Raw genomic sequence first — 15064 nt, 5'->3', positions numbered from 1 at the left:
ACTGAGGCAAGGAGCCTAGTCTCTGATCAGTCCACACTTCCTGCTCATTGAAAGTATGCCAGGCCCTGTGCTGGAACTGGGGGCTGGGCAGAGTTGGGGGAACAGAGATCAACCTGACTCAGGCCCTTACCCCAGGAGTTCTACAAATACACAAATGTGCCCCTTTACGGAGCTGGGTAGCCCCAGCTTGGCTCCAAGTAGGATTCAGACCTAGATGGGAGCTTCTGAAGTGGCCCTTGTTGGCTGGACCTGCCCTCAGCCCTTTGCCAAAGGCCTGGGATACATAGATAAATGTCAAAGAGGACCTGACCTCTGGGGTCCTCCTTGGCCTTCTAAAGGTGGGGGTCTTGTGGTGAGCACAGTCTCATGAACAACTGCAGACAAATGAGAGATAACAACAGGATGGACTGGTATCCTGGGATGGAGGCAAGGCATAGACTGGGAGATGACGGGTGGACTCCTCAGAGTCCAATGCACGTCAGGGAAGAAAGAGTTAGGGGAGGGTCTTGTATTATACTCAGGGTTTTTATCTTGGGCCACACTGTCCTCTGGGAAACAAGAGAACACAGAAGTCAGAGGGGAAGGAAAGGAATTATTTCCAGCTGTTCAAATCCCAGAATTTGTCATGTGGAGGCCCAAGAGCCTTAAGAGTTCAATCACAACACAAAAGCTGCCTGTAGAATTTTCTTCAGCAGGTGGAAACCCTCCTTTGACTCCCTGCTCTCCTTCATTCTTTCCTTTAGCAGATCCGACTACCTCTTCTTTCCACATTGGCTCTGGCTGAACAGAGAGGCGCAGATTTGTGTGTCACTTTGTTCTTTGTCCAAAAGGACAGCACTGAGCACACACTCTTCTGCATGAAATCTTAGGCTTAGAATTGAAGTTTGCGCTTCAAATTTATTGTATTGTTGAAAAGATTTAAGAACTAAACTTTATGATTGCAAGCAACAGAAACAGAGGCAGGCTGAACAAACAGAAAACAACGCATTGGCAGTTCCACCAGACAGCTCAAAATGGATGAGAAAGCTGGAGAACCAAATGAGTAGGCAGCTAGATTCACAGCCAGGTTCATGCCATAGGAACAACTGGCCCCAGTGCCTTGGCCTCTGAACATTACTCAACTGCATGCTCAGACTCCTGCATGACCAAAGCACACAAGAATTCTAAGTAAGCTTCCCTTCTGCCTCATCAATTCTCAGATCAAATCCTGAGTCAGACTCCCAGCTGGCCAAATTACCAAAAGGTGGAAGTGGAGGCTTATCTGGCCACTTTTAAATTTGAAGTGGGAGATCGGAATCCCAGTTTCTGTAAAAATTCACCTCGTGGGAGAGTCACTCCAACTACAAAGTAATAAAATAGCTTTACACAGCTAAATGTGACACCTTTACTGAAGATCCAATATGTCCTGAAGTGTTACCAAGGAGTGTCATTTTTTGTTTTGTTTTGTTTTGTTTTCTTTCTCATGCTGGACATGGAACCCAGGGGCTTCACACTGAGATACATCCAGCCTTTTCCTTGAATTTTGAAACAGTGGTTTGCTAAGTCACTAACTTGTCCAGTCTGGGCTTTCAATCCTCCTGCCTTAGTCTCCCAGAATGCTGGGTTTACAGGTGTGTCCCACCACACCTGACTAGGGGTTTCATATACACAAATTTCCAAAGCAACTCTATAACCTACACAAGATCTGATCTTATTTTACAGCGGAGGAAATTAAGGTTAGTAGAGATGATACAGCTATCCCAAAGCCACTCAGCTAGTAAGTGACAGAGCCAGGATCGCAGCACAGGTGGGCTTTTTGTAACTGTTAATGGACACATTATACCCCTTCCCAAATTGTAAGCACAAAGCACCTATACATATGGTTTCTGCTGTGTTAAAAAGTGTAGGGCTTAGAAGCATGATTGAAAGGGCCGGGGATATAGCTCAGTGGCACAAGCACCTGCCTGGCAAGTGCAAGGTCCTGAGTTCGGTTCCCAGTACCAGAAAAAAAAAAAAAGATGGTGATTGAAAGTAAACACTGTATCCCAATGTCTTCACACAATTGTTGATGGGTAATGGGATATTTTGGCCAGCTTTTTAATATTTCCCTTTTTAATAAAGAGTGCAATTGAGCTTAATGACCAATGGAAAATATATAAAAAGTTTTAAAGGTATAGTAGTGTTAGCATAGTTATGGAGATAAATTCATAGAAAAAAGATGAAGGAAATTCATCAAATAAGCATGCTTATGTGTCTTTCAACTTCTAATTTTCAAATTTTCTATAGTGAACACACTATGGAAGGAAAAGGTAAGATAAATTTTATTTTAAAACCATGCGTAACAATGACATTGACGAAGCACTGGTATTGACAGTTCTTGGTCCCTCCAAGGCCTCCTACTCAGAGCATATAGCAGCTTGGAAGCAACTGAGTTTTCTGGGGCAGGCTGCAGTTCCCACAGTGTCTGCCGTCAGAGCTGGTGGAGCTGCGATGGATCCCAGTAACCACGGTTATCTCAGCCTGCACACTGAGCCAGTGTGGGGAGAGCCCCGCACTCCCACCTCTTGTAACATTTCACGTTATCAGGCTTTCTGAGCTATGAGAGTTCCAGCTCTGGTGACTGGATTCTTCCTCTCTGCTAATTTTATCTCTCATTTCTCAGGCTTCAAGATTCACTGGTCTAGCTGTGAATGGGGCAGGAATACTCAAATTGCCAGTCTCCGGCCCCTGCAAGGTGCCTCTGCATCTCTCTTGTCTGAGTTGCAAGCCCTCTATGTTGAGCACCATGGATGAGGGGAAGGTGGAGATTTGGGCCTCTCCTGCTCTCGGTCTGGTGGGAGGCCAGTCCTACAGCCTCAGTGGACTCCAGGCTAACATCCCAATCATATGGAAGAGGCAATCCCTATTTGCCAGGAGGATACTGGGGTAGGATAAAAAGACAAGAGAGAGCAGGGCTGACTGGTACAGGAAGAAGGCAATCTCTTCCAATCTTCACTCCTGAAACCTCTTTCCCAGCCCTCTAGGTCTCCCCTATCCTTGTACAAGTGGACAGAGTCGCTGTTACAGCCTCCCTTGGCCTCCAGGGCCCTCTGCCCCACTCTCCTTTCTTCACCCTCTCAAGCTCGAGGAGGTTTCTTGGTGCCGTGGGTATCCTCTGGCAAGGTGCTCCCCCTCTCTGCTCTTCAGTGCTTTTCCTGGGCAAAACTAGGGAGCTAGATAGTCTTGAAGGCTTTCTAGCTCATGGCTGACAGTCTGTGTTTCTTTCATCCCTCTTGGCCCTTCTTCTCCCCTCTCCCTGGCAGCTTCTTCACCAATCTGCTCCAACTTCCTGCTCCTTCCAGGTGCACTCCCTTCTGTGGGCCCCTAGTATTTCCCAGGTCAGCCACTTTGGCTCTTGTAGCCCAGTGCTGCAGTAAGAGAAGCAGTGGGTAAGTGAAGGCAGCTGGGGAGGAGGAGGGCCCAGGCCAAGGCTGAGGTCAAGGAAGCTGGGCAGGGCAGGCAGCCAGCCCAGCAGCCCAAGCCAATGCTACCTCAGCAGCTTCTGCTAAACTCTAGCAAGGCATCTATGCTTGGGTGGCAGCCCTAGTGGAGAGGCTCGTGGGGGGAGGAGGACACTCTGCTGAGGTCAGCACAGCCCTCAGAATGTTCTCTGAAGGAGGAGACCAGAGGATCTAAGCCCAATCCTGGACTCAGGGATAGATGGAAATGATGCTTCCTTCTAAGGGAAGTGATTCAGGTCCTGAAAAACTAGAATGCAGGGCTGAGCAGGTCTCCAGGGGACACCTCCTAGGTACAGGAACCTCCTCTACCCGCCCCCATAGGCTGTGGAGCCCAAGCTCACAAGCCTTCTGGGACAGGAAACTCATTGCCTTCTATGGCAGTCCGCCCCTCTGGTAGTTTATGCACCAATTATTGAGCTCCCCAAGGCCTGATCTGTGCCAAGGTCCATTCTGGGCTCTGGGGATACAGAGGTAAATGTGATCCTTAACCTCAACCAGCCCACCATGGGGGTCAGGGCAGCAGATACTGATCATACACTGCAATGGAGAAGGACTGGGAGCCGAGGGGCCTTTACAAGCCTTGGGGTGGAGCAGGAATCCGCAACTGCTTCTCAAAGTTGGCAATGAACTGAGAGGGGCGGCAAATAAACATGAACAGCGAGTCTGTAGCTTCAATCACCATCTAAACGCTCCTGACCCCAAGCTCTGTTTCCTCAGCCCCAACACGGGTCCTGAACTCCAGACTTAGATATCCAGTCTTCCAGCCAACACACGACTGGGACGTCTCAGCAGTGCTCCATCAATCAGAAGGTTCGCCCTCTGTCTTGGTCACATACTGGGACTCAATACCCAACACCAACATACTGAAGGAGGAGAGGTTATTTTTGTTTACATTTTTAAGAGGTTTTAGTCTACAGTCAGCTGGCTTTAGAGCAGAAGTGGCATGAGGGAACGCTGCTTGTGTCACGGCAGCCAGGAAGCACAGAGAAGGAGAAAGAGGAGGCGCACACAGCCCTCCAGATCAGAGCATGTCCCCACCGATCCACCTCTTCTTACAAGGCCCTACCTCCCAACAGCACATTTAGCGGAATGCCTCCAAGATTAAATCGCCTCTCAGAAGTCCCTCCTATGAGCACGTGAGGCTTTGGGAGGACATCTAGGTATCAGTCACAATACCCTTTCTGCCTACCCCACACCTGCCTTCTCTCTCAGTGAAGGCCCTTTCACCCAAAGGCAAGACCCCAGATCCACAGCCAGCACCCTGTATCCAGCTGTCACGGGGCCCTGAGGGCTTCAGCTCACCCACACTCCTTGCCACCTCCCTGCCGCCACCCTGCCTGTGCTCTGCTGTCTTTCACCTGTACCCTCTCCAAAGTCTTCTTGTTTTTTCACTCCTCCCCTTCCATCACGCTGTGAGAACAGTCTTTCCAAACTGCAAATAAAATTGTCATCTCCCTGCTTAAAAGGCACCAGCAGCTTCTTTTTGCTTCTAGGATAAAGGACAAAATCTTCAACAAGCCCTGCACGGCCTTTGCTAAGCAAGTATCTCAACAAGCCCCCAGCCCATCTCTGTATCTCGTCTCCAGCCCACCTGGCCCCATCCCCACCTTAGAAACCATTGTGCATTTTATTCTCTTTGTCTTCTCATGGGCACAGACTTGGATTATCCTCTTTTCCTCTTTCAAATGACTCCCAGGACATCTGTTCCTCACATGTTCCCGCCCCTGAACACCAGTCTCCCCGCAGCCCTTTCCACCTGAAGGAACAGCTGCAGGACACAGGAGGGGGTTGCAAAGTGAATGTGTGTGTAGAAGTCAAGATTCTGGACTTGCCAGCATCCCCAGAAGCATGTCCCTGCCTGGTTCACAGGTACTGGGACCCCCCACTCACTCTTGCTCATTTCCCATTTCCCAGGGGGGAGCTGGGGACTGGCAAATCTCCTTCCCTCAGTCCTGCTCCTTCCACTGAGGGGCAAAGCTGAGGCGCCCAATTCCCTCTGGCTGGACTTGCATTCCACACCCTCCCTTGGTCCCAGACAAGTCAGCCAGCCTCAAGTCAGGCGCTAATGTCAGAGAGCCTCCGTTTCCTCTGGGCTCCCCCCAGCATTTTGTACACCCAGCACGGTCACAATCGCCTGTGCGAGTTTCCCTTCTGTAGGTGAGGTGCTCGGCTTCCTCAGGAAGCATGGGTTTTCATCTCTGCACCCCAAGCCTGGCTCAGAGATGGTCCCAGGATATTCAGGAAAGGCTCCACGTAGACAATTCATTTAAGTGTGTGTTTTGGTTTTACTTTCACACAAACTGCAATTAAGCTCTGTTTTGTCTTGAACTTTCTCAATAATACTCCTGAGAATCTGATGACCTTGGGTTTTGATCTAAGCTTCATGTCTTACCTATCATGTGACCCAGAGCAAATGCTTAGCTCCTCCGGTGTTCAGTTTCTTCCCCTCTAAGATGAGAACAACCTCCTCTTAGGGTTTTCACAATGGAGATGTCTCGTGCTAGGGTGCTGCACACAGTATGTGCTCAGTTATTCCTTCTCCTCTCCCTCACTCCAACTGTTAAGCCCTCTTGGGAACTTGGCCTCCATGAACTTGAAGTTGGTTGTCATCACCTATGGATAGATCCAATCCAGATTATTCTGAAACCCAGTCCTGCTATCTGACAGTCACCATCCCACCCACAGATTTATGGGCATATTTCATTTAATGTCATCCAAGTTCTTAAAAAATACACTAGACTGAGCAAGAGAGCATGGAGGACTGAGTCCCAAGCAGAAAAGTATCTTAGCCCCAAGTTCAGTTGATTCATCCATCTGTTCTTCACTGGCTGTCTAGACAGCTAGGGATTTCCCAAGGGATCACTGTGTGATCCCGCCTCTCTCTCAACATAGAAGTCCTGTGCCTTGGAAGATGTTCCAAGTGCTTCTTTCAAATCAAGATTATCAAGATTCCAGTGGACCCTAAACCATTACTCAGGTTCTCCCAAAGCAAGAGAAAGAGGAGAGATTAGCCTGACTCATTTAACCAAAACCTATTAAAGGTAGATGATCACTACCTTTTCTTCCTCTTTTTTAAATAAAATAAATCATTTGTTTCCTGATGTCTTTGTGAATGCTGTTAAATATGAAAATTTTTCAATCAGTAGTAAAGAGTTTCACTTAAAAATGATCAAGTTAACACAAGCTATTCGCCTACAACAATTGGCTATTGGCTAAAAACAGTTTAAAACTCTTAAGCAGAACCCCCCTCTATCCCAGGAAATTTGCTTCCTAAATGAATGAAGTCTTTCCATATGAAGATAAATGTCTTTCCTGCTCTCTGACTCATTGTAAATGTGGAATGGTGGAACTCAAATCACTGCTGTCTTGTAATATTGAATCAAGCATTTGCTTTTTAAAAATATAATGACATTGTGTCTTAATAAAAGCTTAGCTGTATATTTTAAGACCTAGAAAAAAAGCTTGGGCAATCATGATTTTCAAAGTTTTGTAAGAATATTGAGTACACAAAAAGCCAGTACAAGAGGAAGCATAATGAAATCCAGCAGGAATAATTTGTAATTAGAAAACCCCACGCAATGCTTCAGCCAAGGATAATGGTGATCTATCTTAAAAACACATGTGTCCCATGCTGGGCGCTGATGAGTCTAATCAGACATACTTCACTGACATTTTTCACAATACCAAGGGGCCCCTAATTGCTGGTAGGGTGCAGACAGCCAAGCATCTTGGTGCTCCTCTCAGGAGATGATGATGATTAAGAGCAAGCCTGGAACCAAACACCCACAAGTGAAATCACAGCCCTTCTCCTACTTGCCTGTGACCTTAGCCAGGCTCCTTACCCTCTCTGAGCCTCAATTTCCTCATCTTTAAGCTCCAGACTGGGAAGCACTGCCTTTCAGGGTGGTGGTTGTGGGCACAAAGTCAATAAATTCTACGTGAAGTCTACCTGACTCACAAGGTATCTCTCCTACTCCCCACTTGCTACCAAGGTACTGACAGGAAGGGACAAAGCAGAGCACACTTGCCCATCCCCTCATCCCTTTGTTAGGGGCATCTGGCCCAGCCTGTGTGTGCGGGGTCACTGCACACAGAAGCTCTCAGCCCAGCATGCTCTCATCACCAACACCCTGAACCTGGGCCTGGCTCTGACCAGCCGGCCTGCTGGTGATCTGCTCAGCTCCAACAGGGGTGGCTGGGCTCCAGCAAGAGCTAAAGGTTCTTCATTTTGTTTCCTGCTTGAGTTTAACCATCTGGGGAAGTGGACATTGGTAAGGGACAAGAAATGCTCTATTTCTATTCTTCTTCCTCTCCAGTTTCCCCCATGGCCAGGCACAAGGGTGTGTTGCCAGGCACTGTCTTAGGAAAGCTCCTCAGGGGTCCCTTGTATGGAGTCCCGTGGGCTCAGAATGATCTCTCTCTCTCTCTCTCTCTCTCTCTCTCTCTCTCTCTCTCTCTCTCTCTCTCTCTCTCTCCATTCCTCTGTAGCACCTCCACTATTCTTCCATCAGTTTCCCTCTGTGTCCATTCCAGGATCAGTCTCTCCTGCCCTTGCCACATGCCTGACCCTCCTGGGCTGAGCACTGGGGGCACAAGGATGATGGACCCAGACTCTGCCCTCCAAGTGCTCACTTTACAGTGCCTCAAACAGCCTGCAGAGTGAACAGCCTGAGCCAAACTCTGCCGGGCCCCTTTTAAGTGGTGTGCGGTTTTGGGTCAACTAATTTCCCTAAGTCTCCACCTCTGCACTTCAAAGTTAGGGCCAAGAAACCTACATTTCAGGCCATTGTGAGAAGCCAATACAACCACATGCATAAAGCTCTCCACTCAGTGCTTAGCCTGCTGCCCTCCCTTTCTTCTTCCCTCTGTCTTCCCTTCTGCAGCTGCTGCTTCCAAAGGGAAGGCCAGGGTTGAGTCTGTGAGGAGACGGTGGAGCCCTGCCCCTAGCTGGGGGCCTGCAGACCCAGATCAGATGGGCACGCAAGGGCCAGCTGTGTGCTGACAGTAAGGGGGCAAGGAGCTGCCATGCTCTGCCTGTCAGGTGCTTTTTTCCCAAAGTAGATTCAGTCTTCTGACCTCTTTTCTCTCTCTCTCTCAGTGGCTAATTAGTGCCAATTGTGGGCTCCTTTTTAGCCTTTCCTTTTATGAACTTCCAATTGGCTTCTTTTTTCTTTCCTCAGAGAAGGCTAGGGGGACACAGTGGCCAGGCAAAGCTAAAGCTTCTACCGCAGCCAGGCCCTGTACTAAAACCAGGTGAGAGCACCTTATCCTGGCTGTCCATGGGAGCCACCAAGGGTGGGTCTTGGGTCGCATGGCAGGAAATTTCTTCTTGACTGTTGTCTGATGTCCATCCACCATACTGAGGTTCCTAAGTTGAGCAGCAAGAGTCAGTGTTCTAATCAGCCTTGTAGGTCTTCTCACCCACTCACAGCCTTCCAGTGTGTTGAGTTCATAGAGATCCCCAGGGACATTACACTCCATGGAGGACAGGGAAGCTATCCCAAACCCACCTCAGGCTGAAGAGTTTACCATTTGGGGCCAGCATTTGGGAAATCCAGGAACCTAGAACCAGACTCACTCAAATGGCCAACATGAAGTTGAGAAGGATGAAAAGGCTCTGGGGTGACAAGCAGTTCTCTATACCTATGCTGCTGGCAGTAGATGGTCCATCTGCAAAGACCAGGCTCTCTGGGGACACCATCATGAGCTGGGGGCTCCAGCTTACTGGTGGTGGGAAAAGTACAGTCATGAGCCCCGGGGTCAAAGATTACCAGTAAGATGGGCTGAGTCCCAACGCGGAACACAAAACCTCCAATCACTAGGACAGGACTGAGACTGCAGTGTGGTCAAGCTGCTCCAGCTGGGTACAAAGGAGGGCCACAGCAACTGAAGCCAGGGAGTGAAGCCACTTACAAAGGAGCACGGATCTAAAGGGAAGGGTAGCAGGTCTGGATGATGTCACATAGGAGCTCTGAGCAGAAGTAGAAGAAAGAGACTACAGAGGCCAAAGGAAACACCAGGAAGTCTTCATTAAAGAGAGTGTTACTTTCTTTGATCTTGTGTCAAGGTTCAGGAGGCAAACTGAAGGGGGTTTGCCAATAATCTTGAGTTCCAAGGCCTGCATAATGGTTGGCTCTGCACACCCAGCAGGTGCTGGGGGAATGATGCTGGAACTATTCAGTGCCAAGTTGTCCTCCATGCACCAGCTCCAGCAAGTGGGAGGCCGCCACATGTTCTCATCACCCCTGTTCACCTTGAGCCAGAGCTGCCTGATCGCTCCTCTGCTAATGGAGTCCAGATGTGTCCTTTGTTCCCTGGGGGAGACTTCCTGGAGAGCACACATCCTCCCACCTAACCCCCACACCTTGGTCACCTTCAGCCACAGAGCCTGGTGCAGGCTGTTGTACACTGTCATGGTGTCACTCCAGATGATAGTGCCATTGAAGGTCATACTGCCTCCTCCCCTAATTAGCTGCTGATTCCTGAGCTCTCCCCATCCATCCCTGTCACTTCTGGCTCCACCTAGGTGGGAACCCAGTGGTCACATGAAAGTTATCCTTTAGAATAAGATGGTTGGCTGTCCAGTCTCTCCTTGGGAGAGAAGTTGTATCAGCATCCTTGTGAGACAAGTGTACCTGCATCTGTGGGTCTGTAACTGTGGACTTTTTCAGTCCACATATCTGTAATTCTCTTTCTGCTTATTTATTTTTGCAGTAATTGATCTCCATTTCTGAAGCTATGTGCCCTTATGTTTCTTTGTGCATTTCACAACAAAATTTTCTTTAAATATAACAACAAATGTTACTGGTGTTTATTGTCTAATAAATGAAAGTCCAATATTGTCTTTCCTGTTTCACCTCCCAAAGATCTAAAGTTTCCCTTCCAGAGTTATTTCCACCAAATGGGAGAATCTGATTCATGCTCTGCTGAGGTTTGCTTGTATTCAAGAAGACAGAAAAGTTGTAGCTGATGAATTACAAAGCTTCAGAGGTGCCAGAAATTACACCTGAATGAACTGGAAGAGATCCCAAGTCTTCAGACACTTTAGGGTCACTGGGTCCATCACCTAGTATTCTCATAGTCCAGACTGATGCATGAGTGTGTGCTCCTGGACCCGAGCTTATATTGGCCACCAAATTTATTATCACCATGCTCACTATTATTCACCACTATCTTCACCACCATCACTATTTTTATTACTACCATAACCATTACCACCCACCATCCACATCAGCACCACAATCAACTATCAAAAGTATGACTCTCATACCATAATCACTGTCATCATCAACACCACTATTCCACAACTAATATCAGAGACTTGTAGCTACATTCCAATAGCCATTTCTCTTTTTCCTCAATAAAAAAAGGACCATGGCTTCTGCTGGACATATTACCTAATATTTGCCATATATTACCTAATATGCCATATAAGTGAAAATTTTGAAAGAAATTATGAGAAATGCCCATAAATGGAAAGAGAATCTTTATCTTTTTCCTCCATGTGCCATTTGAACTGCAAGAATAAGGACTACACCCAAGGGAAGAGAGAGTAGAGGACCATAGAGTGTGGGTTTTTCGTGATGGTGGAGAGACCACTCCAACTCTAGAGTACTGCTTCTGGACTTTCTTCTGAGAGAAAAACAATTAAGTTATATTTTTATTATTGTTTACTATACCATCATTTGAGGCATTCTGATACATATAGTTGAACTGAATCCTAATTATTACACATCACCATCACTACATATTAGTTTGTATTGAATTGTCCAAGCCAGTGACCTAAAGGGGTGAGCACAGAACGCCACAATATGGGTAGGATCCCGATTGTGGAAAGTCACCCGTTCCAACACAGACAATGATTTCTTCTCCACAACGCGGACCGTGGCAAGCAGGATGAAGGCGTTCAGCACCATGGACAGATCAGAGAGCGCACAAGAGGCACAATAGACTGACCCTGCAGGACATGGTAAGAAAGTTTGGTGGTGGAGGCAGTAGTTAGGTTCGGCGGCACCAGCATCTGTTCTACAAACTGAGCTAAATATCAAGATAAATTTCCATCACATCTGCCTTTAGCTCTTAGGACCAGAGCAAGGATATTATCATGGGAAGACATCCTCAAGAAAGGATTCAAGAGTGAAACAGTGAAACACTGTTTGACAGAATGTATTACTGTGGGGGAGGGGGCACTGAAAGGGGATGAGTGAACTAACTGAGTTGTTTGTCAGTGAAAGGAGAAGAGAGCTCTGGGTAGTAATGAAAGAACATAAGGTTTGGGGACCTTCCATTCCTCAGATTCCGTATCAGTGGTTTCAGTTTCTGCCCTAGGATTCTGGGATGCTGTGAGTGTTGGGCCATATGGAATCCATGGCCAAGTTTCTAAATTCCAATTCCAAGGCCAGGCACCAATGCTCTTCTGTTGTGTAACAAAACATCCCAGGACTTAGCAGCTAAAAATAATAAACATTTCATTTGTTCACAATTCTGTGAGTCAGCAATTTGGGCTTGAATCAGGTGGCTAGTGCTTCTAGTTTCACCTGGGATCCCACAGGCAGGTGATGGTAGGTGGCAGACATCTGAGAGCTGGCTGGCCTAGGAGACTTCAGCTGAGATAGTTCATTTCAGGTCTTCTTCTTTAAGGCATTTGTGTTTCTACATATGGCAACTTCAGGGAAGCAAAAAGAGGGGAGCCCCAATGTATAAGTACTTGTTAGTCCTCTGCTCACATCACACTTGCTGATGTCTCATTAGCCAAAGGAAATTGCAGGCCAAAGTCAAAGTCAGTGTGGAGAGGCACAGCATAAAAGTATGGACACAGAGAGGCAGGATTCCTTTGGGAACACTGATAAAACAACCTACCACAGGCCCTATGTGGTTCATTCACCACCATTTGTACAGTATTAGCAACACCATTAAAAGTCCGTGTTCTGACTCAAAGTGACTATAGTTCTGTGCCTCTCTAAGTCTGTGGTTCTTAGAATTCAATGTGATTCTAAGATTCTGTGATTCTAAAAGTTGAAGGCTGGATACAGCTGTGGAAGAGCATAAGGTCCTAGGAGGAAGCTAAAAGAGTCAGGCATATACCTGTCTTTCCTGTGTTCAACCCTCAAACCCCAACTCCCTGCCTGGAGTAGTGGCAGCAACACCAAATTGGGAAGCAAAAATCCTAGATTATAGGCTCTGTTCTATCATTATAGTACATGCGTGCACACACACATGCATACACATTTATGCTGCTGGAGATGGAATCCAGGACGTTATGCATGCTAGGTAAGTGCTCCACCACCAAGCCACAGGCCCAGCTCTTCAGGCATAGCTCTTAACCCAACAGTGTTCTCCTGTAGCCAACAGGATGTCAATCTCTGCTTTGTGAATGATACAGAACAGCGGCAAAGCAAAAGAAATTAACCCACTAATTTCCATTATCAGCAACCTGGGCCCTAGTGCAGCTGAGGAAGGACAGTGTACTCTCCTCACCTTGAACTGCATCTTGAGATGCTGCAAAAACCCTACCTTTTAAAGAAACCAAGATTCAAATAGGTATTGCCCTTGGTCTGTCCTCACCTCTAAATGCCAAAGAAAGAAGGGATTGGAAGGGATCTAACAATGCTCCTTCCCATTTTGTTCTACCTACTCTTGCCCCTCACTCATGCAGTCTACATTAGAGTCCTGGGTTCAGACCCTACCTGGCCTTGAGCTTCAGTTGCTCTACTGTTTAGCTTCTCCCACAAGAGCAGCATAGAAACCCCAGGGGCTGAGGGACCTGCGCACAGCTGCACATCTGGCCAGCAGCAGACTACAATTAAACACTAGGTGAGCTTCCTCCCCTTTGTTAAACTTCAGTTTCTGATTCTAAACAGGAGACAACAAGCCCAACATGGGGCACCATGTGTAAACTGTAAAGCTAAGTACAAAAGCAGTAAGAGCATCATCTTTTATTGGTGTTCTGAGACTCTGGGTAAGAAGAGGGGGGATTTTCAGAAGACTCATCCCATTCCTTTATATCAGCCCTTCCCTAGAGGTCCAGGCCACAGAGTGGAGGAGGAGGGCATTAAATATCAGACAGTTATTTAAAAGCTACTTGTCTGCCCCTCAGAAGCAGAGTGTGGCCTCTGCTGACTCAACAGAGAAAATGAATCTTGGGCCTATGGATTTTCCAGTGTCTCAGGCAGTGGGGGAGGAGGGAGTAAGTGATGAGAAATGTGAACAGCCAGGCCCACAGTGAAGTTCTCCTCAACCCACCCCCGCCATCAGGCCATCGCACGAGCTACAAAAGTAGAGAACCCAGGCCATCCTGCTGCCTCAGGACTGGTCTTCATCATATCAAGCCTGCCCAGCTTCTCTCCCTTTGCCTCACAGCAATGAGCTAAGGGAAAGGGAAAGCAGCACGAGGGCCTTCAGGATAAAGGGGGACCTGCATAACAGGACACTAAAGCAGCATGCTTGGATGGAACCCCACTTTATGCTATCACCACTATAAGCAAACTATGGCCTTAACTGGGGTGGAGCCAAGTTCAAGGTTGTACATGGAGAAGGTGAGGAGACCTACTTGGGCAAATCACAGTATTACTTTCCCCTCCCTGAACTCCATCTCTAAAAGGCCAGGGGCACAAGACTAAAAGACTACCTGTGTACACACACACACATACACACACATACACATACACACACACACACACACACACACACACAAATTTTTGCACACAGAGAAACTGAGGTTTGGAAAGCAGAGAGCTGCCCAAGGGCTTTCACAAGCGAGAGGCATTTCTGATGCCATTTTGGAGCTGGTACCTAATGGGGAAGGAGCTACCTGCTGGGTATCCTAGGACAGGAAAATCAACAAATCTCTCTAGTGGAGTTTACAGAAAGTACGGTCTTTGCCAAGAGAAAGGAATCCAAAGGAACGAGATTGAGACTTAAAGAGAGGCCAACAACTTGGAATGCTCAGAAAGGAGTTATGAGACCTAGTGGGAAAATAAATTCAAGAACTGAGGTCCGGGGCTGGGGATGCAGCTCAGTGGGAGGTGGCTTACCTGGCATGATGTGGTCCTGGATTCCAGCTCTAATACTGCAGGGGAATTTTTTTTGTAAAAAGGGAAAATTCAGGTCTAGCATGGCTGCAAAGGGGAATTCTCATCTGGGTCCAGGGCAGGTGGTCACTCTGCTCTGATGGGATAGGGATGCCTCACTTGCTCTCAGTCCTGAGGAAAACCAGACAGCCTGAGCTCTTTGCCCATCAGTTTCTCAGTCACACTCTAGGGAGGGAGCCTGGGACAGAGAGGGTTGCTCTGCCAAAGGAAATGAGCAGGAAACCTGAGCTCCTGCCAGGCTCAGGTCCCCACAGCTGTGTCACCTTGGGGGAAGTACTTAACCTTTCTGGGAAACCATCTCCTGGCGTAGAGTGTACATGGGGATCCTCATCAAGCTGACTTCCCCAGAATGGGAGGATCAAGACAGAGATTTTTAAATCGTTATTTCATTCAATAAATCTTCCCTGCTGCCTTTTCTATGCTGAACCTTGCCCTATGTCCTGACACCCAAGGAAATCCAACCAATCTTACAGTTACAGACAGCCAAAAGGCTCA

This window comes from Chinchilla lanigera, unplaced genomic scaffold, assembly GCF_000276665.1.
Source record: "Chinchilla lanigera isolate Chin_1 unplaced genomic scaffold, ChiLan1.0 scaffold00013, whole genome shotgun sequence".
Taxonomy (NCBI): domain Eukaryota; kingdom Metazoa; phylum Chordata; class Mammalia; order Rodentia; family Chinchillidae; genus Chinchilla; species Chinchilla lanigera.
The sequence above is the reverse complement of the archived record's forward strand: the minus strand, read 5'-3'. Positions refer to the sequence as shown.